The 24,777-nt window shown below is 41.1% G+C and overlaps 1 protein-coding gene across 39 annotated transcripts in view; it reads left to right on the top strand.

Annotated features, from left to right (window-relative positions):
• CALD1 (caldesmon 1) overlaps positions 1–24,777 on the top strand; it is a 231,504-nt gene that overhangs the window by 92,495 nt on the left and 114,232 nt on the right. For all 39 annotated transcript variants that reach the window (XM_086395525.1, XM_086395509.1, XM_086395487.1 and 36 more), the window contains one exon: positions 7,665–7,756. The gene's annotated coding sequence lies outside the window, so the exon portion shown is untranslated. The remainder of the gene's footprint in view (positions 1–7,664; positions 7,757–24,777) is intronic.

Genomic DNA, 24,777 nt, shown 5'->3' with positions numbered 1-24,777 from the left:
TACAGAAAAGCACACAAATCATAACTATACAGCATGGTTCGTTTTCACAGAATGAGCAAAGCGATGTAGTCAGCACCCAGATCAAGTAACAGAACGTTACTTAGCACCCCAGGACCCCCTCGTGCCCGCTTCCACAGTCAGGCCTCCTCCCCTCCCCTCCCCCACTGCCCCAGGATAACCGTCATTTTGACTTCTGACACCTAGTGACAGTTTTCTTTGTTTTATTTGTTTGTTTTTGTTGAATTTTATAGTAATGTAATCCTATAGAATTTGGGGGAGGGGGTGTCCAATCTCTGTTATTTAAAATTATGTTTCTGAAATTCATTACGGGAGTGATAATTATATTATTCTAATTTGCAACACCGTATTTTGTTGTTTGCCAACCACAGTTTATCCATATTACTATTGATAGACACTGAGGTAATTTCCACTTTGTGGGTTTTGAGTAGTGCTGGTCTGAGCATTCTAGTTCATGTTTTCTGATGAATATACTCATGGATCTTTGTCATCTATATACATAGGAGTAAGCTTTCTGGGTCACCAGTTAGACCAATATTCAGCTTTAGCAGATACTGCAGAATATTTTACCTCAGTGATTATTCCAACTGACATTCCCACAGCAGTGCATGAGAGTTACAGTTGCTCATCAAAACTTTGAATTGTCAGTCTTTTCAATTTTAGCTATTCTAGTAGTGTGTAATTTGAATTAGAATTTTCTAATGATCAATGAAATTGATCACTTTTCATATGTTTATTGCCATTTCAATATCCTCTTTCTGTGAAGTACCCATTAGAGTCTTTACTTATTTTTTATAGAGTCATATTTTTTTATTGATTTTTGGGAATTCTTTGAATATTTAAAAACAAATCCTTTGTCAGATGTAAGTTTTGCTAACATACATTTTCTAAATCTGTGGTTTGCCTTTCACTCTCTTTATGGTTCTTAATTTTGATGCAGTACAGTTTATCAATTTTATTCTTTTATGGTTAATAATTTATATACCCTATTTACAAAATCTTTGCCTGTCCCAAGATCATGGAGGTATCTTCTCTTTTCTGAGAGCTTTAATGTGTAAGTTTTCACATTTAGATCTATAATGAATCTGGAATTGGAGGAGGGGGTGTATGATAGATATATGATATTAAATAAAAGCCAAGATTTTCTTTTCTTTTCTTCCATATGGGTATCCAATTGAGGTACTAGGTGATGTTACTTTCCTCCAGACTGAGTTACTTTATCTTCTTGTGGTTTGATACAATTGGGGAAATTCCCTTTAGTTGAATTTGAAATTCACCTGCCATTTCCTATGATTCCCTTGACTTCTAGTTTGCCCCTTCTCCACAGATGAACTCTCCAAAGGTCTGAGACTATATCCCAAGACCCTTTCCTCTTTTTTTTTTCTTGCTTGCATTTTTTAATCAAAGTATAATTAATATATGGTAAAATTTTACTCCTTTTAGTGTACAGTTCTATAAGTTTTGACAAATACAGATAGTTGTGTAACTTCTATCACAATTAAGAAATAGATATATCAACTCCAAAGTAGTTCTTCCTTCTTGTACTTTTGAGTTTTTCCTACTCAGTGCCATAATACTGCAAAAACTCTGCTATGCTTTTCAGAAACATTGTTTCTTATTCTCTTATTTACTCTTGTCCTTTCCACTCCAAGTGTTCAGTCCTAGAAAGAGCTTTGAAGTTGAACAAGTCTGGGATGCAATTTCAACTCTGATACATGTTAACTATGTAACAATGAATCTGAATCTGTATCCTTACTTTGAAATAAGATACTAAAACAACTATTTTCGGTTTTCTTTTGAAGGTTAATTAGATAACAAATATCAAGTGCCTTGCACATAGTGGGTGTTCAATAGATTCTCCAAGAACTGTAAGATACATTTATCTTTTAGAAATAATGAGAAGGGGTGGTGTAGGTGGTCCCTGAAAAGCAGTTCTTTTCTCTGGGAACCCCCTTCGATGCTGAACTTGATTGAACTTGTTTTATTCCCAGCCATAACAAGGTCATTCATAGATACTGAGACATACACATTATATATTTTTTCCTTAAAAAACCATAGAATTATACAAAAACCCTCTGAATTGGAGAGATCTTTAAAAATCTATTCCAAATGCTTCATGTTACAGATGAAAGAATTGAGGGGCCAAGAGTACTTCAATAACTTGGTCAAGGTCAACTCACTCATTAGTATTTACTTAAGTGACCCAAATTCCCTGAGATCACATATTTCTTCTCTTCCAAAATACTCCTAGGTCCCATATTCAACTATAAATGTAAAACAGAGACAATTCACAAGAGACAATTATTAATGTTTTATTGTTACTGGCGCATTTTGACTAAAACCCATAGATCTATTTTTAAATATTTTATTTTAATTTCCATTCCCACAAATTATGTGACTTCCTGCCAACTAAGTCTGAAATAGCTTCTTACCATTCCTTTCCCATTCCAAGGATTATATCCTGTAGTGTTTCATTCTTTTATTATTAAAAAATATTCTGCCTTATTCTCCAATGCACAAGACCGAAAGGAGCTCATGGAAACCCACAAAAGACAGCTCTCTTCAAGTTTACCAAGTTAACAGGAGTGCAGGGGGACATCTATTGTCCTGGGCATTGGATGCCCAGGTAACCAAGTGCATCGCTGGCATGCTCCCCGATGGCTGGAGACAGACGACCAGCACCTCTGCCATCCTCATGCTTTCTGGCAAAGGTGGTACTCTGACAATCATTTTTTTTTTTTTTGGAAGTCCCTTTTTGTTCAGCACATCTTTCAGCATTGTATATTCTGCTAATGGACAGTTAAGCCCGAATCCCATATGGACTGAACAACTTGGAAGAGTTTCCTGATCACAGAACACACAGTCATCTCATAAAACCCTCTACCTCCCACCAGGATTCTCAAAGGCTCTTCCAGAAACACTCTTCACATGAGTGACTCCTTAAACTAGAAATATATTTTCAGCCTAGGTATCTCCTCTTCAGAGAGACCATCGAGCACCACCCAGCATTCAGTGACCCTCTATCACATTAGGCTCTTTTATTTACTCACTATTGGAAATATGCGTGCTATCTGCTCCACCAGAATATAACTTCCATGAGAGCAGAGTCCTCGTTCCTCACTGTGTGTGCCGTCCTGGCTTAGAGAACTCACTCAATCTGTAAATGAATGTGGGCGTGTATCCTTGTCCTACACCTGTCAGGCTGAGTCTGCCCCCAGATTTGAATACTGGCTTCATTACTTACTAGCTGGGTGAATTTGGGTCAATGTGTCAAACACAACAAATTTCTCAGGGCTTCTCCTATGTTAAGAACATGTATCTCATTAGGTTGTTATAATGATAAGTGAGATATATGAAAGGAGCTTAGCCCAGGGCCTGGCACCAAAAACCCTTAACACACAGTAGTTATCAGAATCTCCATGAGGAGAGCTGAGTGTATTACAAAATTGTCATGGGGGATTTTTTAATATAAATATTAATGTTGAAATCAAAGGATCCTAACTCAACTCCACAGGGCAATATATAAATTAATGAAAACCCAGTTCTTCTTGTTGACTCCATGAAGTTATTCTTCTTTACAAAGGATCTCTAATTGAACCTTTTCGATAACTGCCTGTTATAATAAGTTATCATTTGAGATACTCTCCTTTATCCGACCTCTTGGTATCCTTTTGGAAAACGGCATCTTTCTGTTAAGACTTGTGATAGGAATTTTAAAGGAGAAGCATAACCACTTTTTGCAAGTATGTACTGTCAGTATTTTTCCATTTGCGTAACCTAGCAAGGTGCTAGGTCCTGCTCCTCATGCTACTGAATGGCTTTACCTAGAGGTTTCCTGAGGGTTTTAAGAAAATCACTCCCCTTAGAAGACTAGAAAGCTGATTGAAAGGAGAGAAATTCCTCCTTTCTTTTTATTACACCTTGATTCTCCCATAATGAATGCTTTCGTATAAAACCCCAATTTCCCCACATGCCTGAGCAGACAGTGCAATCAAAGGAGCAATAAATAGCACCTGGCCGTTTGCCACTGGCTGGGAAGGCGACTGGACCGAGGCAGCGGGGCTCATTTGCCTCACGCCGCCCAGTTCGCTCTTCCGGCCCCTCTCTCTTCATCTCCGGTCGTTCCCTTCCTTACCATGTCCGGTCTAGACTTAGCTTTGCCTGCAGAGAATTTCAGCAGCTGCCTCTGAGCCAAGTCAGTCCGTCTCTATATGCTGGGCACCGAACGGAAAGCTTAAAGGGAGCCAGCGAATAATGGTTCACCCAGGCAAGTAACTGAAGTTGCAAGGTAGCGGACAGTTGAAAATGGTCTTGAAACAGGAAGTGAGAGCTTCATCAACTTTCTGGCCCTTCCGTCCTCAATCTGAAAATAAAAAGTATATGTGAAGACAAACTCTGTGTTTAGTCACTCTGCTATTCACCTTATGGTTTCTCTCAAAAGTCTTTCTATCTTTGTCTCGCTAACAAGATGGTTCATTAACATATACATAGACTCTGCTGCTGCTGCTGCTGCTGCTGCTAAGTTGCTTCAGTCATGTCCGATTCTGTGCGACCCCAGAGACGGCAGCCCACCAGGCTCCCCCATCCCTGGGATTCTCCAGGCAAGAACACTGGACAGACCAAAAAAGAAACATTTCCCCAGATCCCCAATTTCTTTATATTTTTCTTTATTTGTTCCCAATTTTAAAAATAAAAATACCGAGGGAATTGGGACCAGGGAAAAGGAAACTAAGCAATTAAGTAGTGACCCTGCCAGAGGATTTGGGGGAAGGTACTGAGGATTTTTTTTCCCTATAAGTTTAAATCTCTTGATTCATTCATTAGGTAAGTAACTCCCTGATTTCTTCTAGTCCTCTGTTCCTTCTATGAAGCCTGAGGGTCAAGAATGAGAGGCCTATGTGGAAGGGGTGGACTTCGCAGGTAGCTCAGTGGTAAAGAATCCCCCTGCCACTGCAGGAGACCTGGGTTCAATCCCTGGGTGGGGAAGATCCCTGGAGAAGGAAATGGCAACCCACTCCAGTATTCTTGCCTGGGAAACCCTGAGGGCTCCAGTCCACAGGGTAGCCAAGAGTCAGACGTGGTTTAGCAATTAAACAATAGCAAGAGCAACATGTGGAGTGAGTACTATAATCTGCATCAGCATCTGAATGTAAGGAACTTCTTGTAATGTGCAAATTTCTGGACACCTCTCTGGAATTTCCCATGTCATATTTTCTTGAAAAAGCTCTCCCAGAAGATTTTGATATGTAGCCAGTCTGAGAACCTCGATTCTAGGGGGACAGTGTACCATAAGTGCCATGAAGCCAGGTTCAATGGCTGTTTCTTCACTGGCAAATCTCAGATATGTTCCTGGCACATACAGAGGAGCAGGACCTGGAGGGGAGTCTCTCCCACCTGCACCCTACATGTGGACAGGGGTCAATGACTTGGAAAAGAAGTCTGAGTCTTTATCTCAGTGACTTGCAACCTGCCAGCACTTTAGACTCACTGGGGACAGTTGAGAAACACATATGCCTGGGGCCTAACCCCCCAAATCCTTGTTAGGTTGATCAAAGGAGGGTCCCTGGGTTGAGTCATTTTTTCAGAGCTCCTTGAGTGATTGTAGTGTACAGCCAAGGTCAAGACCATCAACTAACTCTTAGGCCCTTGAAGCTGCCCTGAAGTTAGGAGGGTCAGGGATCATGCCTTCCCTGCATTCTAGAGATGATGAAAGGAAGGCCAGGGAATAGATGCAGTAGGTCTGGATGTGGCAGCATGGGGACTAGGCACTCAATCCTTATTTATTTTTAAATTTACTCATGGGATTTGTTCTCGTCTAAACTCTATCCTCTCGTGCTATGCCAGGGCTTCCCAGGTGGTGTTAATGGTAAAGAACCCCACTGCCAATGCTCGAGACATAAGAGCCGTGGGTTCGATCCCTGGGTAGGGAAGATCCCCTGGAAGAGGGCATGGCAACCCACTCCAGTATTCTTGCCTGGAATATCCATTGGACAGAAGAGCCTGGAGGGCTACAGTCCATGGGATTTCAAGGAGTTGGACATGACTGAAGCAACTTAACGCACATGTACTTGTGTTATCCTAATCATTTAGGCAGTGGTTCTTAATTTGAGGGGGAGGGAAAAAGGGAGCAGAGACTACTTTCAGAAATGAATGAAAGTTAATACACAAAATCTGGCCTACAGTTTTGAGGAGTTCATCACCCTCCTCTAACTCATAGGTTTTGTTCACTCACTCAACAAAATTTCTTGATGCCCTGCTGCATGCTGGCAGAAGCCTAGGAGCTGCAGGGAACTAGACTGTAAGCCAGGCTTGAGCAACTTCTCCAGCTAGCAGATGTCTCACAGATTTTCTTGTCCCCCTTTTCTGCAGTTTTATGAGAAAGTCCTCCAATATGAGGCCCACAGTAGAAGGAAAGGAATTTAAATGGGATTTGGAGCTCTTACCACGTTCTGGCATTGTAACCTAGAAGGATAATTATATCTTTTGTCACTCCAGCTAGATATTAGGCTCCTTAAGATCAATGCCCACATCTCCAGAATCCTGAGCAAGGTACTGTAGATGTACGACAATACAACAGTTGAAGTGTGCATTTTGGACAAATAGGAGGAGATGTTGAGGTTGAGGGAGGGGAGCTGAAGGTAGCCTGAGTGACTGCTCAGGAATAAAGAAATGGAATAAGAAATAACACCTGGCCCTGCTAAACAATTTACAAGACCCTCAGGGTTCCCCATCCTTAGTTTGCAAACCAGCCTTCCTGAGATGGATACAAACCATTGATACCATGCTTGGCAGGTTTTTGTTTGGTTTGCATTTTACCTTTGAAATCTGAAATGAGAATCTAGGAATCTAAGATTGATTCCCAGCAGTGTGATTCCAAGCCAGTCCCTAAACTCCAAGAACTTCTAATTTTTTCCAATGCAAAAAACCAAAGAATGGGGTGGGGGAAGGCAGGGTGTGTCCTTAAGGTCCATGTGGGCCCCATTATTCTGCCAGAAAAGGCAAACGTTAAAACCCAGAGCTGCACTTCCCACACTCATACCCACAGCATCCTCGCTGCATCATGTTGGGGCAGGTTAGGGATGCAATGGTGATTTGCTGTTGCAGTTCATTATTTCTTTGGTCTAATATTTAATATTTGTTGCTGTGTTTCAAGTATAAGAGAGTTACCTCTAGATTATCTCCTAGTGCATTCTATCATTATTTGTATTCTTCTGGACCCTCCTCTTTTACCTATTAACCAAGCTCCTAACCATCAATAGCAGAAGACTTTGGGCAAAGCAAACGGTCCAAAAAGACTTTGAGAGTCTGAGGTTTAGAAGGTTTTGAAGGTGAACTTAGAAAAGGCCGTGTCCCTGACTATATTCCAATGCCTTTGGTCTTTGATTTTTGGCATTGGTAGTGCTCCCTGCTTTGTACAAACCATCTCTCCCCTCTATTATTTAGAAGAATTTAGGGACTGACTCTGTAATAATTGTATTAATTTTCTTTAAAATGCAAATGCAATATCTATTTATATCTGTGCTTTATTTCCCTTTAATGGTCCTAACCAACATCAGTACCTGAGAAAGAAATTGTATCTTAAATATTTGGAATAGTTCGACATTAACTAAAATTCACTCCACTATGTTTCCATCCTTTTATGCCAGGTAATCATTGAAAAGTTGAAGATCATCCAGCCGAATTCATAGAGATTGGTAATCAACCAGAGGTTCACGAGCAGACATTTGACTGCTTACCTGTGAGTAGAGTTTATGTGGTTTTGTTGGTGGGGAGGGCTCTGATCTTAGCAATTACATATCCTTTCTGCCTGATTGTCTAAATTCTTGCACCTAAAGATGCATTGTGAGAAACCAAGGGTTCTGCTATGTCCTTCATAGTTTATTTACCAAGTAATCTAACAAGTTTGAAAGAATTGTTTACCTGTTTTGTAGTATTATTTTTTTTGCTTTATTTTTAATTTTTTTCCCTGCATCTATAGTATATTAAGCAAAACAGTCCCCAATCAACAATGCAGTTCTCACTTCCCAAGAATGTTGCTGACTTGAGGGAATAGAGAGATGATGAGTCAGTCTTCAGGGTAAAGGAGCTCACCTTTGAGCAAACAATGATTTCAGAAGGAAGTACCCTTCACTCTCAGCAAATCCTCCTCACCTGGAAGAACTTCTACCAGTAGACAGTCTACCTGGGGAGCAGCAAGAGGAGCTTTCAGGAGGTAGAGGATGGAGAAGCTAAAGGAAACTTCACTCATTCACAATTTTTCCAAGGCTGGCACCGGTAGGGAGAAGTGGTTTTCTGTGGCTGCTAGAGCAAAATACCGCAGACTGGATGGCTTACATAGCAGAGATTTATTTTCTCACAGTTATGAAGGCTGGAAGTTCAAGGTGAAGGAGGCGACAGGTTTGTTTTCTTCGAAGGCCTCTCTCCTTGGCTTGCAGATGGCCCTCTTCTCCTGTGTCTTCACTAGCACCCCACTGCCAGCACATGTTTGGAGTGCTCTCTCTGTGTCCAACATTTCCTCTTCTTAGAAGGGGCACAGGCATATCAGACTAATACCTGCTCTAAAGATTTCATCTTAACTTAATTACCTCTTTAATGACCAGATCTCCAAAGTTGTTTATATTCTAAGTTATTCGGAGCTAAAATTTCAACATATGAATTTGTGGGAACACAACTCAGTCTTTAATATCTGATCTTTTTTTCCCCCTATATGCTGATTTTTAGTTTGTTGCGTATGGACGGCTCTCTGAGTCTCCTCTCCTGAACTACCTTAGCATTTACATCACTCTTAGAATATCTAGTTTTCCTGCAGTATGTTGCAGTCCTTTGTATACATCTCTCACTTCCCTGTTTCATTACATAATTTTTGAAGCTGAAAAGTGTGCCTTTTACATCTTTCATAGCACTAGAGGAGGCTTTGTAAATAGTGAGCATTCAATAGTACTTATTAAATGAATAAATGAATGGAGAGGTAAGATACAAGTCTCTGAACCTGTAATTTGCTTTAAGACTACCTCCAAATAATGATTATTAGTGGTGCTTTCTCCATACTTGCTGCCTGTCTCCTGACTTCCAAAAAGTGGAAATAAGTCAAAGCTGGAGAGAGAGACTGAAAAAGAAAAAAAAAAAAAAAAATATATATATATGATTAACTGATGGCAGGAGACTTACCTTGCTCCTCAAAGAGTAAATAATATGGACCTGCCCCAGATACTGAGAACACTCTTTTGGGAGCCAAGAGGGAAGGACAGTGAGTTTAGACTGAGACCTGCTGAGTTTAAGGGCCTGTGCGACATCCAAGGGTGTGTGTCTAGAATACAAGGGCTATGCACGTCTGAAGCCCAGGTAATAACTAGAGATAGAAATTTTCATAATCATAACCTACACATAGGAATTATGAGGCCACCCAGAAAGATTGCAGAGGGAGAGGAGCAGCGGTTTAACAATGCCACGAGAAACTGCATGTAGAAAGTTTTCCTGGTGAATAACAGGAGGAAGAAATCTAAATGGCATTTCTAATGTAAGAACATGTGTATTAGCAACTGTGGATGTCTATTTCTCTCTTCACTTATTCCTTTGGTCCTATTTTATACCTTCTTCTGTCCTCTCCTTTAGGGCTTTGCCCCAAACCATTCCTGAGGAGCTTTCTCTACCCGAGCTTGCTCCTCTCTAGCCAACTCCACCACAAGCATGTGTTTGACTCCCCAGCTGCTTGCCCAGGGCTATCCTACATCAGCACTTCCCTTTAGGACCATTTCCTCCGTCACAATCAGAGCTGATCAGACTGGACAGTAGGGGAGGTCCAGAATTAGACTCCTCAGTGTCCAAAGAGACAGAAGGTCAGGCGGCTGGGACTCCTCTGCCGTGGAACATCGTCTTGTCCAGACAGTCAGTAAAGGACTCAGTTGAGGGGAATGTACCTCCTTTGCACTGAACCCCTTCCATAGTCCATTGGTCTCCCCACACTTCCTATGCCTTCAAGGAGGTTTTAGTGATATTTTCATGTTTCATGCGCAGGACAGAATGGGGGCTAATGAAGCATGAGCGGACCAGGCCCTGAGTCATGGTGGCCATAGCAAGCTTCTCCTCTCTGGGTCTCACCATCAAAAGTGATTTCTAATTGGGCCACCTTCACCCCAGCCCTGAATTTCCCACTTTTTTCCTGCTTAGTGTGATACAAACAAAAGGAGGAAAACTATTCATTCATTTCTCTGTTATTTTCTAAAGTGTCATTTCTTTTCCTTGCTTCTCTGTGCCCACCCCCCTCCCCTTTCTCCATTGGTTCTCTTTCTCTAGCAGAAACCCATGATCTTTCTTTGGATTGTCTGATTATTAGCAGGAGAGACTGTCAGAGGTTTGTAAATGTCCTCCTTCTCTACATACCCCCTTCCATTTCTTAAAAATAAACTTTGAGATACCAGATTTCTTCAAGCATCCCCCACTTCCATACTTTCCTCTTGGTATTCTTCAAGTTGCCAGGAAAAAGATGCCCTTTTCACTCCGTGACCTAAAGTGCTAATCACACCTGTGTCAGTGGATTTTACATTAATTGCTATTTGTATAAAATGAGCAGGGAGAAATTCTGAAGTCAAGAGAAAACAGCTCTGCAATCCTTGCATGGCCTAGGTCGGGTATTCCAAATGAATGGTGGCCAGTAGCCAGCAGAGGTGCCTCCACACTGGATTTCATTCATTTCAGTCAGCTATAGGATTTGGGCTTCCCTGCTGGCTCAGAGGTTAAAGCGTCTGCCTCCAATGCGGGAGACCCGGGATTGATCCCTGGGTCGGGAAGAGCCCCTGGAGAAGGAAATGGTAACCCACTCCAGTATTCTTGCCTGGAGAATCCCATGGACGGAGAAGCCTGGTAGGCTACAGTCCACGGGGTTGCAAAGAGTTGGACACGACTGAGCAACTTCACTATACTATAGGATATGAAAAGAAAGATACTTTTCCTATGAGCATGTATAAGTTGTAAGCACCTGGCAGGCTTTGCCTTGTTTTAGAACAGCATAAATGGGAGTTTGTATGACCACTGTGGGCCAGTATTTTTAGAGTCAGTTGAAGCTCCAGATGGTATGGAAAGAGAAAGTTTTTTTCCCTGTATCTTCTCTTGAGTTTTGCAGAACAAGCCTCTCTGGACACTGTTGACACAATATTCAGCTTCCTGTTTAGTTCAAGTGTGTCTATACTTGTTACAGCAGAATCTGAAGGGATCACTTTTGCACTAAAAGTCTTTTCTACAGATTTCTGGTAGTAGCTGCAGAACGACGCCCAAGTTTGCTTAGGAATCAAGAGGACTCAAGGAGCATGAGTTCTCAGGTCTTCCCAGTTCTTGAAACTTTCATGATAAGGAAGGTGACAGGACATTCCAGCATCACCACGTGCAGATTTTGTAACTTTGGCCGAGTGGTGGTGTTTCCCTGGCCAGGGAATTGACCTGGCCTTAGGAGGCACCTCCATTAAGCACACATTCCTACCCAGCATGGCTGTTGATGGAAAGAGGTTTTGTCAGGGTGGGCAAACCAAGATCAAGGCACAGATAGCAGGGAGAAAAACAATGGTGCCAGGAGCTCTTGCCTAGAACTCCTTTCCAGACTTCTGTTCCAAAAAACATGAGTGAGTATGCCATAAAGAGGAAAAAAAAAAAAAAGAATGATCCTGCTATTTAGCTTTCAAACAAAACTATCAGAAGTCTGAGGTTCCAACTGTGACAGGATTTGTACAGTTCAAGGACACAGACTCAACTACTTCCAAAGTTTGCTTTGGGATGTTCAACAAAACAAAGCTGCAAACATCTTGCACTAGTCCATGGAACAGTCCTCCAGTAGGGTTTAAAGGCTCAATCTGGGGGGTGGTGGGGAGGGAAGACTAAGACATTTTCCTTCCTACTATTTTCTGTATCAGGTCCAACTTAATGCCAAATTAAATCTAGATTTTTTTTTTTAATCGACTTTTACTGGAGGAAAAAGCAGAGCTGCATTCCCTGAAACAGATATTTTAAGGCCAAACTTATTACTTGGGTTTTTTTTTTTTCTCCTCCTTTTTGCTAATTCAAAACAAAATGTCTATCATTCACTCTAACACCAGTCTTTAAGAGCTGGAGACAAATGGAGTCTGAATATTCACGCCAACATGGTATAAATGAGCTGTGATTTCAGGAGGCTGGCTGTTTCTCTGACAGGGGAAAAGAGAGGCTGACTAGTTTAATATCTTTGGCTGAAAACACTTTGTTAAAGAGGGATGGAGACAGCCAACATTAATATCAAGTCCTATTATTTAATGACCAAGAACGACATACTGTGGAACGGGGCATCCTGAGTTTGGAGAGAAGTGTGTTTATCATATTCAGAGAATGCAGAGAGGGCGTGAGTACAAACATCTGTCAGACCTGAAGGAAGGCGCTCTTCTGAAAGCACTTTCTTCAAGTTCTTCAAAAGATTCCTCCCATAAGTATATTATACCCATGACTGTGAATCTGACTCCATCACAGACTCTCAAGATGTATAAACATAAAGACATTTGTTATCATGAGGGACTCTGGGGACATATCTACTGCCTCCCCCAGCTTGCTGGCTAATGGATTAGAACTAAAAGATGCAGTTATAAGTCAGTGTTGGTGGGGGAGGCTTGCGACCACTGTTAGCACCGTCTGTCCTTTTCTTGCTCTTCAAACATACATATTCAGTCACTCATTAATGTATTCACTCCACAGCTATATACTGAATTGGAACTTCTCTAGCCGGTGCTATATTAGGTCTGGGCTACATTAACAATTCTAGTGTTCCTTCATTCTTCCTATAAAATGGACTTTTTTTATTGAATGCAGTAGAAAAATCTAGTGACTCCAATAATACACTCATTGACATAAATTGTGATTTCTGGTTCTTTTATTTAATTGGCCTTATCTTAACAAAGAGTCATAATATTTTATATATCTCTGCTGTCTCATTTACCTATCATTCTTAATTATGTGGTTTACAGGCAAAACACTGCAGAGCACTGGTTATATCTCGAATTCTACTTTTCTGAAAATTGCTTTGAAGAATGATGCTTAATTGTCCCCTGCCTTCTTTATTTCCTAAATTCTGCTTTCAAGAAGAATTTTTTAGGGACAGACATAACTGTAGTATCAAAATAATTGAAAATTAAGAGCAAAGTAAGGGTTTGTCATTCAATTAAGAGCAAAGTAAGAGTTTGTCATTTTTTTATTGGAATGCTCAAAGAATCGAAGGTGAGAGACCCAGAGTGATTCACTGTGAAAGCAGTGGTGTGTTAAGCCACAGAGCCCCTCATTTGAACAGATGTCTGTCACACCCCTGCCTAAGTTTTTATGTTTAACATTGTATTCTCTTTCTTAAAGGACTCCCAGATAATTTTCGGGTCCCACAAAATCTGTCTTAAGACAGACACTAACAGATAATCTTAGAAGATTTTGCTTCCTGTCTGAAATTAATTAAATGAAAAAGCAAAAAGAAATAGTCAAAGTGTGTTTTACTTTTTAAAGACTTTAGGATGAATTCAGCTTATTTTCTAAAGTGAACCCCACTTAAATGAAATAATAAATTAGTTTGCCAAAGCCCAAATGAACATCAACAAGATTCATTTTCATTTCATTGATAAACATCAAATATGGACTCCTCCTAACATCAAGCAAGCCAAATCCTTCCAACAGGAAACAAATTCTAGACAGGGTTGTTTGTAGCTGAGTATGGATCCTTTACGCAATTACATGGTCTTTTCATCAATGAGGTTCTTGCCATAAGCTACCTTGTATTGCTTCTTGTGAGAAGTAGCATAGTCTTACAAAGCACAGACTCTAAGGGCTAGGCTGCCTGGATGTAAATCCTGGCTCTAATATTTGCTAACTCTGACCATTTTTGGGCTCCAAAATCACTGCAGATGGTGATTGCAGCCATGAAACTAAAAGACGCTTACTCCTTAGAAGGAAAGTTATGACCAACCTAGATAGCATATGAAAAAGCAGAGACATTACTTTGCCAACAAAGGTCCATCTAGTCAAGGCTATGGTTTTTCCAGTGGTCATGTATGGATGTGAGAGTTGGACTGTGAAGAAAGCTGAGCACCGAAGAATTGATGCTTTTGAACTGTGGTGTTGGAGAAGACTCTTGAGAGTCCCATGGACTGCAAGGAGATCCACCAGTCCATTCTAAAGGAGATCAGTCCTGGGTGTTCATTGGAAGGACTGATGCTGAGGCTGAAACTCCAATACTTTGGGCACCTCATGCAAAGAGTTGACTCATTGGAAAAGACCCTGATGCTGGGAGGGATTGGGGGCAGGAGGAGAAGGGGATGACAGAGGATGAGATGGCTGGATGGCATCACCAACTCGATGGACATGAGTTTGGGTGAACTCTGGGAGTTGGTGATGGACAGGGAGTCCTGGCGTGCTGTGATTCATGGGGTTTCAAAGAGTCGGACACGACTGAGCGACTGAACTGAACTGAACTGTGACCTTGGGCAAATGACACACCTTCTCTGAGCCTTAGTCTTTCCATCTGTAAAATGGACTCAATAAAGATTGTTACAAAGATACTTATAAAGTTCTTAGAACTGTACTGGGTACATAGCACATGCTATACAACCATTGACTAAATAAATAAACTTCTCCATCTAGAATGAAGGCTAATAGATGAATTCACATAAGTTTACCCTTTAACTCCTCACAGTGCCTAGTCTGGCACATGAGAGCCATTAAAGAATGATTGTATAAATTAGGGATTACTAACAAGCAACCTGAGGTCCACACTGACCTGCAAGTGGGCTTCCTTTGCCCAGCATGGTTTTCTTGAAATTTTGATTTTGAATTTTTTTAGGGATGCATTCATTCTCCATTTCCCCACAGGCCACCACTCCCCAAGTATTTACCTTTTGGGTCCTTAGAAGCATTTGAGTTTGTCATTCCTGGTGTAAGTGAATGAACACGTCACATGTGAGCACTCCTGCAGTTAGCAGCAGTTTTATGACTCATTGGAGTAGGCAGATGGGGCCAGTGAGCCATTTCCACTCCCTGAAGCCTTACCTGATTAGCTTACCCATTCCTATTTCTATGTTAGAAGCCATAGAACAGAAACAGAAAATCAGTAAGTTGAATAAATATCTTCATGAAGCAGTGCCTAATATCACAAGATCATTTTTGTCATGGACTAACTTAACCATGGCTATGTCAGTCACGGCGAGCTAGGTTATGCTGGGGTTGGGGACCACTCAAAATCTTAGTGACTTCAACACAAAGGCTGCTCACTCATGCTTTCTCTCTAACCCTGGATAGGCAGGAGTCTCTGGTCCACATCACTGCCATCCTTACTTGGGGACCCCAGGGCAGAGAGAAAAAATACCCTGAAGGATCTCATATCAACAAATAAATGCTCTGCCCCAGAAGTGACGGGATACTTCTGCTCACAACTCATTGGCCAGAACTAGTCACTTGGCCCCAGCTGCCCACAAGGAAGCTGACAAGTACAGTTCTATAAGGTCCCCAGAAAGCGCAAAGGGTACGAACGGCCAGAGGTGTGGAATTTTTGGAACTTGGATTTTTAGGCCAGAAGTTTTTCATTTAGTTCAGCTCAGCAACCATTCTCATGTATCTGTAAAGGCAGAGCAAAACACCCAGCACTGTGAGGGGATATCAAAGGAGACGCAGGCCCTGGCATTGAGCAGCTTCACATTTGCTCAAGAGAAAGAGAGGTTATAACACATTTGAATAACAAAGCTGTATAGTATTGACCATCCAAAAGAACAGTGCTAACAATGCTACAGAGTTGAAAGACAGGATGCTTCTGGAATAAAGAGAAGACTGAGCTACACTCTAGAAAAATATATGGGATTTGCAGAAGGAATGGAGGGGACTGCAGGTTACAGAAGAGAGGAAACAGGGACAAAGGCCCAGAGGCAAAAATATTAGCTGGATTGTTGCAGGACTAAGGAAGTGGCCTGACTGTGGGGTCAGGAGAGGTGGTGGGTACAGTGGAGTCAGTCCATGCAGGGCCTCTGAGGTGGTCAGGGAAACAGGATGGTCGCTTTGGCGGGTGTGGGGAGGGGGGCTGGGGGAAAGACCATCCCTCCTCACTAACCCCTTCAAAACCCAGGCACCTAAACCTCCCAGGCATCAACTTATTCCCTAAACCAAGATTCCCGGATACCCAGTCTTCCCAGACCCACAGGGCAGTCATTGAATAGAGACAGTAGTAAACCTTGGGTTGCGCCTGTTTTCAGTTCCAGGATTTGATCGCTTGTCCTACTAACAAAAGAATATTCAAGTTCAAGTGAAACAGCCTCTCATTGCTGGGGTCAGTTCAGCCCTTTTGCTATGGAACATCTGTTTTTGAAATTCAGCTGAGACCCTGACTTAAATCTGTTTAACTTAAAAAGCAGCAAGAGAACATCTTGTTTTCATGAATGTCCAGGGGCTGTGTGTCAACAAATTAAAGGTCTGCTTGTGGTATTCAAAGTAGAAAAGCTGGTCATGAGATGTGTTGCCACTGGAGTAAATTTATTACGGGTTGTTCATTTCTTGGAATCATGAACCAAAATTTGAAAAAACAAAGTGGACCAGCTACATTTGAATCAACAAATTTCTGCCCAGTGGAGAGTGGGAAACATGCTTTTGTTGTTGGAAGGTCACTGAGTTGGGTGGTTTCTAGAAAGATGCCCTCCACTCTAGCCATGTGAAATTAATATCTTAAGTGGATTCCCTATGTCTGTACCAGTTCTGGCAGACCATATTTGATAGGTCATTATTTTTACATTACTTACATAGGATCTGAAGTTGGAGAGAAAGGGTGAGACTAGTTCACCATCCTTCAGATCTGACTAGCTTCTTTACTTTACTCTGCACTCACTTTTTTAGGACAGAAAAGTAGAGACAAGTTCGATTTATCAACACCTCGTGTTGTTGTGCAAGTGCCCGGCACAATCTAGATGTTGACATATATTTAATAAATACAAACCTCAGTCTCATACATTTATGTTCCCTTTATCAATGCTTGTCTGTAGTGTATTAACATTCTTTTTTGAGAAAGCTATTACTTCTTAAATCCTGTTTTAACCCAAAGGAAACCTTGAGTTAGAACTCTGCTCAATGGTAAGTAGCAGCTTGGATAGGAGGGGAGTTTGGGGCAGAATGGATACATGTATATGTATGGTTGAGTCCCTTCACTGCTCACCTGAGACTATCATAACATTGCTAATTGGCTATTTCCAAATACAAAATAAAAAGTTCGCAAAAAAATATTAAAAAGCAAAAAAATATACAAAGAAAACTATGAGTCATTCCTGTAGTTCTCTCTCATAGTAGCTTATATTTTCCTTTCCTAACCCCGTCCCAGTTTATATTTTATTGATTTATTGCCTGTCTCCACCATCAGACTATAAGCACAGTGAGGGCAGAGTAGTTGCATTCACAACCTATCTGCCACACCCAGCAAGGTAGCAAATGGTAATTCATACTATTTGTTGAATGTTGTTTTTGAAGTTTTGATTGTGATGATGGGTGTAGAGCCTTTACCAGTCTTGAATATGTTGTTGTTGTCGTCCTTGTTCAGTCACTCAGTCGTGTCTGACTCTTTGCGACCCCATGCACTGCAGCACACCAGGCTTCCCTCTTCTTCACTATCTCCCAGAATTTACCCAGATTCATGCCCACTGAGTCCATGATGCCATCCAATCATCTTTTCTGTCATGCCATTCTCCTCCTGCCCTCAAGCTTTCCTAGCATCAGGGTCTTTTCCAGTGAGTTGGCTCTTCACATCAGGTGGACAAAGTATTGGAGCTTCAGTTTCAGCATCTCTTGGATATACATGAATTTAAACTCAGTGAAGAAGACATTAGGACTTAAAATTCAGTTGAATATAGAGAAGCCTTTTGTGTGATGACACACTCCCACTCATTTGGGCATACTGTCTCCTGCAGGTCATGGCAGGATGGGTTGGTCTAATCATCCCTATGTTCTCTCAACTGAAAATTGTCAGACCACATCTGCAATGTGGCTGGCCAAGATTAATGTGAAAGCACATGGCAACAGTTTAGGACTTCTTTTTCCTCTCAAATAGTTAACTCATTCCTGGTAGGATTAAACCTATGACATTAGCCTTGTTTGTAACAATTTTTGATCCAGCAAGCTCCCTGGTAGACAGTACAAAGATCTATAGTCAGAAAGCTGTTTCAGTTGTCTGATGGGCATATGGCTTTGTGTGCTCATTCACTTGTCTGGTGGTCACCGTTTACTTTTCTGATGGTCAAGCAAAATACCAACACTTTAGCTGAGTGGGGACAAAGCGGATTCACTTTCTCTGTTTTACTGTTACTGTCTGTGTAGACAGGATTGAAATGGGACTTACTTGTGAGTTCTAAAGAATCTCAAGAGAAATGCTCATTCATTTACAGGAGGTGCAATTCCACAACACTTTCTTGCTTTGTATACTTGAAAACATTCCCAAAGAAACAAAGTTGGATGCAGAAAAAATAATGGGAGGAAAGAAAAATAATACTCTGAATTCTGAACAATTCTACTTTAATAGGTTGATCTGTCTGCCAGCTGGCCTCAGTGTTGACTACTTGTAATATATACTTTTGGTAGGCCGCATGTAGTTCTTGGAACTGTTTATATTAGACTGCAGAAACTTAATTATTCTGAAACTGGCAGGACTCGCTTTGGTTACTTAATACAGAGTTGCTTAGTCATCTTTATACATGGTGTGGACAGCATTGTTTAAGTGTGAAAATTTGGAAAATGCAAATGTGTTCTGAAGAGATTACAGGTCAGGTAGAAAAACAAGAAGTTATCGTTGTTTCAAGACGCTTGGCAGGTGGTTGCCACATGTTTTAATTTGACAAGCTAGGTGACTGTTGAGTTGAAGCCCTTGATTACAAGTATTTTTCCATTTTCTTTGTGAATTTTGTCAGAAGTAAAAAACTGCTGCTGCTTCTTAAATCATATTCTGATCCACATTTTGCAAAGCACAGATTTCCCAGCAAGACTGTGAGGTACTCTGGAAGACACTGTTGAAATGGCTTTCTTGTTTTCAGAAATAAATAAAAGGATGTTATTTCATGCTGGTCATTGCAACGATCCTTCTTTTTAATCTTCTGGTTTGAATGCTTATCTTGCCATACTTGAACTGCTGCCTTCCAAATGCAATACAGATTTATAGAGCTTCGGTAAGGAAACAAGCAGGCAAAATGAGTTTCTTCCGTGTATTTTAGAGTCTAAAGTGGCGCCGGAGGTCTCCAGGTTTTCCAGGAATGCCCATGGCAACCTCACACTCTTCCTGTGACCTGGGTAGGAGCTCCTAAGAGAGATGGTGAGAACAGATAAAGGTCCTGTAGCCAATGGGTAGTGACACCAAGCCGGGCAGGGTAGGTTCCTGAGAAAACATCCAGAACAGTGCCTTATGTTTCTAATTACCAAGCATGGTTACAGAGTAAAATCAGGCAACACTTTTTTTTTGACTGATGGAAGCATTTAAATCAGCTCTGAATGTCAGTGTTTTCTAATTATGATGGAGGAGTGGCAAAGCATATCCAAAGGCCTTGGAAATTTGACGTGTTCAACCCTGATTCTCTTCTTATTCGTTGTCATCTCTTCTTTCTCCTTTTCCTTTGAACGTCCCAGAAATTCCCTCAGTTACAAAGGCCTAATACCCTTCTTTTCTGAAACCAGAATGTCTTTCTAAGACAAGTTTCTTTTCCACTAGAAGAAAACAACCACAACTACAAATCTCAATAAAAATAGAGCTTCGTAGTGAACCACCATCCCCAAGGTTACTAAGAGTTCAACTGGAGGCATGACCTTTTGATCACGTCTTAGCCAAGTTCCTCTGTTTACCAATTAAATCCAAAAATAAGCAATGCCCTGGAACCCACTTTAACTCAATAAGTGTGAACTTAGTGCTGACTATAAGAGAAAAAAAAAATAGTTAAAAACTTTGAGGGTTGACGAAAATAAGTGATAATCACTAGGAGATTACAGCCTTCTGTGTGTTAGTCACTCAGTCCCGTACAACTCTTTGCAACCCTGTGGGCTATAGCCTGCCAGGCTCCTCTGCCCAAGGGATACTCCAGGCAAGAATACTGGAGTCGGTTGCCATTTCCTTCTCCATACAGCCTTCTAGGGAAGACAGATATGTGTTCACTAATTAAAATGCAAGCTCCAATAATACAGGTATCAGTAAATACTCATGTCGGTGAATACAAGATTCAGAGATCCTGTCATCTCTGCTTGTCGTAAGCGGGCTTACACTCTGAGCCATTCTTTATTTGAAGGAAAGTCCAGAAATTCCCAAACTAACAAATGGGTGAAACTACCATCTAAATGATTCATGAGAAAGGAAGGAGGAAGCAGTCTAGGCACTTTTCAATTTGTTATTTAACTTCGTTGCAGATTTATATGTTAAATTGTGTATCTATTACATTTGAGGGACATAATGGATAACGTCCCTCAGTTTGGCTTCAAAGCTTATCATCTTAGATTACAAACTCCTAGAATATAGTCTTTGCTGCTGCTGCTGCTGCTAAGTCACTTCAGTCGTGTCCAACTCTGTGCAACCACATAGACGGCAGCCCATCAGGCTCCCCTATCCCTGGGATTCTCCAGGCAAGAACACTGGAGTGGGTTGCCATTTCCTTCTCCAATGCATGAAAGTGAAAAGTGAAAGTGAAGTCACTCAGTCATATTGGACTCCCAGCGACCCCATGGACTGCAGCCCACCATGCTCCTCCATCCATGGGATTTTCCAGGCAAGAGTACTGGAGTGGGGTGCCATTGCCTCTTCCAAGAATATAGTCTCTAACTTGCTTCAAAATTCTAAAACATAGTAAGTGCATTTGATGATCATGATGAGTAGATGTTGAATAATTTACTAAGGAATAATTAATCCCCTGATCGTGATAACATGTCCTTCATGTGCAAAAATGTCACCAGTACAAAGTATCACTAGGGCATACCGTTGAATTGTTCCCAGCAGTGTAAATGGATTTGTATCCTGCTATGGGCTTCCCCATGGGCTCAGTGGTAAAGAATCTGCTTTTGATGTGAGAGACGAGGATTCAGTCTCTGGGTCAGAAAGATCCCCTGGAGGAAGAAATGGCAACCATTCTTGCTGGGAAAATCCCATGGACAGAGGAGCCTGGTGAGCTACAGTCTTGTTATTGTTCAGTCACTCAGTCATGTCCAACTCTTTGTGACCCCATGTACTGCTGCACACCAGACATCCTGTCCTTCACCACCCCCTGGAGCTTTCTCAAACTCATGTCCATTGAGTAGGTGACACCATCCAAGCATCTCATCCTCTGTCGTCCCCTTCTCCTCCTCCCTTCAGTCTTTCCCAGCATCAGGATCTTTTCCAGTGAGTCGGTTTTTTGCATCAGGTGGCCAAAGTATAAGAGCTTCAGCTTCATTCTCTGTCCTTCCAATGAATATTCAGGACTGATTTCCTTTAGGATTGACTGATTTGATCTCCTTGTAGTCCAAGGGACCCTCAAGAGTCTTCTCCAACACCACGGTTCAAAAGCATCAATTCTTCAGCACTCAGCCTTCTTTTTGGTTCAACTCTCACATCCATCCATGACTACTGGAAAAACCATATCTTTGACTATACGAACCTTTGTTGGCAAAGGTTCTGCTTTTTACTATGCTGTCTAGGTTTGTCATAGCTTTTCTTCCAAGGGCTATGGTCTATAGTGTCATAAAGAGTCGGACACGACTGAGTACATCTAAATTCTGTCACCTTATTAATCTCTTGTACTAGCAGGATACCTGGCTAAGGCTCTGGATCTTGTTGTTGATCACTAAATTGGAAATGTTAGATGAGAAGCCAATCATGAAGAGCAGACTCATGCGATGCTGATATTTTTATAGCTGAATAGACTGGAAAGGTCAGAGAGTCATGCACAAGTAAAACTAAACTGTTATGTAAAATATGGTGACCTCCGTACCATGTTTATAATTGGTGAAGAGCTATGGCCTCTGACCTTTTGTTCCAAGTAAGCCACTCTTGGGTCTCGTTGTGCAATTCGAAGTGTGATCTCTCTTCAGACAGTGTCTCAGCTTCTTTTGCATTCACTGAGCAGTCATTTCACTTCCCAGTTGAAAGTGTGCTCAGAACAGCAAGACTGCAGATCTGAAAGATCTCTCATAGATCAACAAAGAAGTTACTAATGAGAGGATTAAATGAGCACATCCCTGCTTTGAGAGGCTGCCCATACCATACCCCTCATTTCCATTCCGTCTACTCTAGGAGATATAAGGTCTTTGAAGACAGAGACGTCTCTGAACTGCGTAACACCATGGTAAAGTCACTTCATATTAGGAGTTGGAAGGCCTTACAGTGGGCTGTCCAATAGAACTTTCTGTGATGATTGAATGTTCTCTGTGCTGTCTTACATGGAAGCCACTAGACACATGAGGCTACAGAGCACTTGAAATGGGGCTGGTGAGACAGAGGCACTGAATTTCTAATTTTAATTAATTTAAATTACCTCCTGTGACTAGTGACAACCATATTGAGCAACCCGGCCTTAGAATCTCAAAAAATAGCTTTCCACTACAACCCTAAACAGATGGCCATTTCACCTCTACCTGACTATTTCCAGTAATTGGGTTCACATTTTCTCAGTAGCCCTACCCATTGTTGGATAGGTCCACTGGGACAAGGATCCTACCCTGATGTGACATCAGAATTAGCCTCTGGTATCAGGTATGCATTTAGAAAGCACATTTAGGAATTTTTAAAGCATAGCTATGCATTTTTTTCTCACCTGGGCATAGATTGGTGGAGAATTTCTGTCTTTGCCGTAGCAATTCGCTCCCATGATTTCTGATGCTTTTCTTTCTGGGCCATGAGAGCAACAGTGCCATATGCCTTTGCTGATTTGATATGTTCTGTTCTGTGTCTTTTGGTCTAACTGTCCTGGAGTTTGCTGTGAAAGAGTATTTTAAACTCTCGAAAAGGGTACCAAAGGAATAGTATTCCAAGTTTTTAATTCTTTCACTCTTATAAGAAAACTTTTCAGCTTGGTTTAGAGATGAGTCTAAACACCAGTCCTGGTTTTCCACTGATGGGCTGTGGTGCAGGGGCTGATGCCACAGTCCTATCTGTCTCAGTCTTCTTCCTTTAAATGGAGGTGAATCTACTTTTCTCATTTGGGAAGATCAGTGAAATGCCACGGGACTGTGAACAACTTAAAGTGCTCCAGATGGGTAGTAACGCTTGGAGATGAGACATAAAATTCCGAAGTGTGTGGTCTTCCCCAGTGTGGAGGCCAGTGTAGATAAACACCATCCCTTCACAAATCTAAAACGCCCAGTGTCCACTCCTCTTAAGGTGGAAAGGAGGCCGTGAAGACATTGATTTTTGTAACATTAAGACTTCTGTTTTCGTGTTTTGCAAGTGGAGAAATTATGAATAGAGAAAAAAGTAATAATGAAAGACTGAGCAGAGGAGGAAAGAAAAAACAGGTCATAACATGTTCATCTGCTCTTAGTAGGGCGTTGTGTTCTGTATTCCATTGATGAGAGACAAGAAACAACTTGAGAAGGCAGAGTTCCTCAGATTGATCCCATTCACTTTTATTTCCGTGTTCCTGGTCTTGACACATGTGTCTTAGTGCTGGCATTTTTTAAAAAGTAGCACAGATTTTTAGAGCAAAATGGTGAAGGTTGAGGTAAAGTTAAGTCCAAACTGTATGTTAGAATCCATGTGTTTATTTGGATTTTGAGTCCCAAATGAACTATTTAGTTGAGAAAAGAGTAAAGCAGGTTGATAAATTGATTTTTTTTTTAAAGGACAAAAGTTCATTTTCTATCGTCAGAAAGAAAACACTGCCAGGTCTACTGTGTAACTACTGCAGATGTGGGTTTATATAACTTTTGAGATTCATATATAGCCTGTTACCTACAGGCTTTAATTCGCTTTGTAAACACTGATCAGTCAGTAAACCACAGAGATGATTCAGCTTGAGTTACATTTTTCACTCTCAGCATGGTAAAATCAAGAATAAAAATCTAATAGTTCAAATCAGCTACAATTCCTGAGTGCCTACTATGTCCCAAGAGTGAAAAGAGCTTTTAAAAGGCTGTTTCTATTCCTAAGTGGCCTTAAGAATGAAAGCGTATGGAAAGTAAATTATCAGTAACATATTTAAGTACTAGTTAGAACAACTAATAAGCCAGGGCAAGGCAGTATGTTATAAATTATCAAAACTGAATGATGGATATTCAAAGAGTGAGATATCACTACCAAACTGGAGTCCTCAGGAAAGGCATAAAGGAATGAAATTTGAGCCAGGAATGAATGCATGACTGGACAGAAATGCATGAATGTGGACAATGAAACTATTCTGTCTGATACTGTAATGCTAAATACATAACATTATGTGTTTGGCAAAACCCGTAGAATGTACCAAAGTGTGAAACTTAATGTAAACATGAACCTTAAAAGCTAGAGGAGGTGATAGAATTTCAGGTGAGCTATTTAAAAACCTAAAAGATGATGCTGTAGAAGTGCTGCACTCAATGTGTCAGCAAATTTGGAAAACTCAGCAGTGACCACAGGACCGGAAAGAGTCAGTCACTTTTCATCCCAATCTCAAAGAAGGGCAGTGTAAAAGAATGTTCAAACTACTGGACAATTGTGCTCATTTCACATGCTAGTAAGGCTATGCTCAAAATCCTTCAAGTTAGGCTTCAGCAGTACATAAACCAAGAACTTCCAGATGTACAAGCTGGGTTTAGAAAAGGCAGAGGAAC

This window comes from Bos grunniens, chromosome 4, assembly GCF_055505025.1.
Source record: "Bos grunniens cultivar Pamir isolate PY7600 chromosome 4, Bosgru_T2T1.0, whole genome shotgun sequence".
In the NCBI taxonomy this organism is placed as follows: Eukaryota; Metazoa; Chordata; class Mammalia; order Artiodactyla; family Bovidae; genus Bos; species Bos grunniens.
The sequence above is the reverse complement of the archived record's forward strand: the minus strand, read 5'-3'. Positions and strand labels throughout refer to the sequence as shown.